We start from the raw sequence: 5,266 nt of genomic DNA, 5'->3' as shown, positions 1-5,266 counted from the left end.
TATGTTTCGAAAGCACTTGTGGACAAACTAAATGTGGAGTAAGAGAAAGAGAGGACACACAGAAAAGGCAGTAAGATTTTTGGTCTGAGCAACTAGATGGAAGGGGTTGATGGGGTTTTTTTTCCAGCTTTATTGAGATATAATTGTCATATAACGTGGTGTAAATTTAAGGTGTACAATGTGATGATTTGGTACACATTATCTCTTAAGAATGATTGCCACAACAGGATCACTTAACACACCCATCACCTCACATAATTACTTTTTGTGTGTGTGTTGAGAATATTTGAGACCTACTCTCTTAGCAACTTTCAAGTATATAATACAGTATTGTTAACTATAGTTGCCATGATGTACAATGGATCCCCAGAACCTATCATCTTATAAATGAAACTTTGTACACTTTCACCAACGTCTCCCCATTTCCCCCAGCCCCAACCCCTGGCAGCCACTTAGGATAATGCTCTCAAAGTCTACCCATGTTGCCACAAATGGAAGACTTTCCTTCTTTCTCATGGTTGAATAACATTCCATTTTATATAAATATATATATTTAATACATACATCACATCTTCTTTATCTATTCATCTATAGATGGATACTTAGGTTGTTTCTATGTCTTGGCTACTGTGAATAATGCTGCAATGAACATGGGAGTGCACATACCTCTTCAAGAACCTGATTTCATTTCCTTTGGATATATGCCCAGAAGAGGAACTGCTGGGTTATATGGTAATTCTATGTATAATTTTTTGAGGAACTTTCACACTGTTTTCCGTAGTGGCTGTACCAATTTACATTCCCAGCAACAATGTACAAGTGTTCCTTTTTCTCCACATCCTTATCAGCACTTGCTGTTTTCTGGTTTTTGTTTTGTTTTGTTTTTTGATAGTACTAACCATTCTAATGAGTATGCAGTGGTATCTTACTATGGAAGCCCATGAAAGAAATAGATCTTGTGTGAGAATCAGGGGGATCCAGGAGCTCAGCTGTGGGAAACTCAAGTCTCACATTTTTATCATCCAGGTGAGATGTCAGACTGATAGGAAGAACACTCTAGATTTCCCTGAAGAAGTCAGAGCTAGAAACAAATCCAGGACATGTCAACACAATGACAGCATTTCAACTGTTGGGCTAAATAACATGTGGACGGACAACTGATCATCAGTTTTAACAATGTAGAAACTGGTGATCTGGACAAGAAAAGTTTTTGGGAATAATGGGGTGAAAGCTTGTTTGGGGGAAGGTTCTGGAGAGAAGGGGAGGAGTGGAACTTGTGACAGAATGTAGACGGGGCTGCCATTTGTCTGTTTGCCTGTGGCAATCCCAGTCTGTACCTGCAGACCAGTGTTATGTCCAGTTAAAAGTGTCCCAGTCTGGATGATAAATTGTATAACAATCTGAAGTACAGACCACTCTGTCTAGGTATCTATTACCATACTCACCCCATCTGTCCATATAACACTGCACTTCTCTCTCTCTGGGACGTCACATCGCTCCCAGTCCAAAGAGCAACGGCCTGGAGGACTCTCCCTGGGATGATCATTCTCAGTGCTGGCTACACAGTAGAATCACCTGGGAACCAGAGCCCTGCCGCAATAAATTTAAGTCATTTCACCTGAGGTAAAGCCTGGGTCTGTATTTTCTCTCAGAGACTCTACTGTGTAGCCAAGGATGGGAACCACTGCCCTGATTAATGAAGAAGCAAGCGGTGAGGGAGTCCTGACGAGGTTATTATAAACCACTCTTGAGCAATCTCTCCAGAATCCTCCTTTCTGCTCATCCTCTGCTCAGTGATCTGGTTCATACGGTCGTTTTTTCTACCTTGGACTATCGATGTTGCTCTCCAGATGGTTTCTCCGCTCTGAGTTAACCATCTCCAGTCCATTTTCTCTCATATTAACAACTTACTCCTCTCAACGGACTCTGTCCTTCCTTTAAAAACTTCTGATGTAGCTTTACTGACTTCACACTAAAGTTCACATTTCTTAAAATGCCATTCGAAGTCACAGTACTCAAGAATTGCACTGTGAATGAGGAAGGAATAAATGGGCTCAGACCACCGGGGTAAACAGAGGCATAAACAGAGAGTGAGTGACAGAACAAAGCAATATGGGCTTGGATGGGTGGCTTTTAAATGTCCCACCAGAGATTTAGGAATTTATGAATCTATGATTGTAGGGAATTTCCCCCTTGACACAAATTCTTGAGTGCATTTTGCTCATGCAAACCATATCTGGATAGGAGTTGGGGTACAGGGAAGAGGGAAAATAGGGAGTGAGATCCCTCATTTCTCATTCATCCTCACCCCATCGTTACCTATACCCCACTGAGAAATTACACTCGTTCCTCAAACATGGCACACTCTCTCACCTCCAGTCTCTAGCACATATTATATTCTCCTTCTGAATCGCTCTTTATCTCCCTTCTTCAACTAGCTAATTTCCATTCATCCCTTTGACCTTGGCTACGGGATGAATTCTGCTGACAAGGTTTCCCTGACATCTGTCACCCCCTTCTCCACCATCCCCACCAAGCCGGGATCGGGGGCCTTTTATGCAGCATCCCCCAGCACCCCGTACTTCCCACACCCCAGCGATAGTCACTTTACATGTCCTCTTCCCAACTAGACTGCCAGAACCACATCTATCAGTTCGAGGCTCAATAATTCTCTGTTGAATGAACACTAATATGAATTCAACCTAAAGGGTCGGTGGAAATACCTAAAATAAGCCCCCAAAATCACAGGTGCAGAACTTTCCTTTGACATGTGACAGCCCCAAGAATGTCACATCTAACCTGGGCCTGGTTTGGCCTGACCCCCCTTGGTGGACATGTGCTTCACTTTGGCCCGGGTGCCTGCGATGTATGATTCATGCTGAAAGCACATCTGAAACTCTCATCTTTTATAGCTCTTTTCTGAGAAAATTACCCAATCTGGCAGTCCTTCTGGCCCCACTTGACAGATCACAATGAGCCAGGCCAGATGGGAGGGGGGGGAATGAACTCCACCATCAAATTGTCCAACGCCTGAAAAATGTTGGCTTCGGAATGATGCAGGCCCTCTCTTGTGCATTGACTAGAACTGGAGGAAGGTGAGCTCTGCCAGGCCACGGCAGTGAGGTCTCTGTGTTCCTGGCGGAGGCCCCCAAGCCAGCTCTGTCTCCACAGCAGAGCTCCCTGCCAGGTGGGGTGTCACAGCTGTGGAATCAGAGAAGTTGTGCAAGAAGAGAAAGAAGTTTCCAACTCAGCAAAAGAACAACTCTTGGAGAGCGAGCTTGGGGAGAGTGGGAGTCCAAAGCAAGGCCAAGAATCGTGAAATAAAGTCCACGTGGCAAGAAGTAAGGATCTTAGCAACTGCAAGATCTAGAGGGAAATGAATGAGCAAAAGTTAGGAGGAAGAATGAGTGTGGGTCAGGAACACATAAGGAATGCCACTGTTTCCTTACAGCCTGTTGTTTGTTGCAAAACTTTCTAGAGAGTCAAGTTGTGGATCGATGGATTCATCGAGCATTTCTGGAGCCTTTGTACTTAACTCTCTTGATGTGTAGCAACTACCCTAGCTTCTATTATTATTGCCACTTTAGAAATGAGGAAACTAAATTTCAATGAGGCTCACAAGTGATCAAAATGGGCTTCATGCCCAGGACATGTCTGATCCAAAGCCCCTGTTCTGGATTGAGGCCCACCCCAAACCCTCTCCTGGGCTGAGTGACACTGGGCAAAGTCATTCTCTCTTACCTCATCTATAAAATGAGGGTGCTGTAACCACCGACATAATCTTTATTAAATGATTTTGTCAACCATAAAGCACCATGCAAATTTGAGTTGCATGTATTTGTTTATTTGCCTGCCTGTTCCTTTATATTTTTTTTTCATTCTGCAAGGAAGCCTACATGAGACCACACACAGGAAAATAACACTGTTCAGTAATCTGAATACCAGTGCAGATCTACAAAAGAGATTAATTTCTCCGCTTGATAAATCTTCATGGAGAAAGATTTTGCAGGCACAAATAAAACAAAGGATTCCAATCTCACATTCATAAAATCATTCATTCAGCAAACCCTTACGAAGCCCCTGCACTGGGCCAAACCTGAGTGCAGTATATAAATGATGAATAAAACACAGTCCCTGCCCCCAAGGATCTCAGAGCCTAGAAGAGAATACAGAGGAATAACAGGCTACTTTACGAGAGTGCCCGGCACTACAGGAAAGAAAAACACAGCAAGTTGCAAGTTTGGGGAGGGACAGAAGGGCCCCAAACCCGAGAAAGCACTCCTGAAGGCAGGAACTTCTGAGCTTTTTCTTGAAAAAAAGACTGGCTTCTGGGGGTGAAAGGAGCAGGATAGTCACACCCAGGGAGGAGTGGGTTCTGTGGAACTGCAAGTAACTGGCCCGGCTTAGTTGTAGGGGAGAGGGGGAGATGGATGGTGAAGCTCCTAGAGCTAAAATAGCTCCCCTGGTTCTGCTCGTGAATGTCCCCAATCCAGAGCCCAGGGAAACATCAGGGAGTCTTCCAGAACCTTCAAGGGCTCTGTGCCTCACTCAGACCCACCGGCTTTTCCAGTTGCTCCTACAGGTAGGCCTCAACCTGCACCACATCTCACTTCCCTTGTAAACAGAGACAAGCTGCCCAAAGCTGGAACAGAGTATGCCCATTTCCCTTAGCTAAACGGTTCAAGCCTTCAGTTAGACAGTCCTACCTTCAAAGCCTGCCATGGCCACTTACTAGCTGCACAAACTGGGCAAGTAATTTATCTTCTTGCGCCTGTTCCCTCATCCGCACAAGGGGTAACAGTATCTCCCACATTAGGTTTGTGTGAGCATTAAATGAGATAATATATACAAAGAACTGAGAGGAGTGTCTCGCACACAGCAATGATGCAAACTTACATACTGTCATTATGATAATTACCTGAAGGGTCAACTTCTACAATTCCAGCCACTTTATTTTTAACTTCAGTGATTTCCAGTGACTGGGGAAATACACATAAAGAGTGAGAATGAAGGAAAAATACCCCCAAGAATCATCGATTAACACGGGGGAAAGAACACAAAAACCCAGGCCATAAGGTCTCACGTGGCCGCGATGGTGTAGTTTCAAGTTTGACGTCCAGTTTCCTGGCAGCCAAAGCAAAAAGGAGAACCAATTCATAATTACTTTCCCAGAACAGAGTTTCTGAAAGAATTCCTTCCACTGGCTTCATACAGGAGGCACTACGTGATGTAGTGAACAATATTCGCAGCAATGTGAAGACAAGTC

Source organism: Halichoerus grypus, chromosome 5, assembly GCF_964656455.1.
Source record: "Halichoerus grypus chromosome 5, mHalGry1.hap1.1, whole genome shotgun sequence".
NCBI lineage: Eukaryota > Metazoa > Chordata > Mammalia > Carnivora > Phocidae > Halichoerus > Halichoerus grypus.
Note: the sequence above shows the minus strand (reverse complement) of the source record.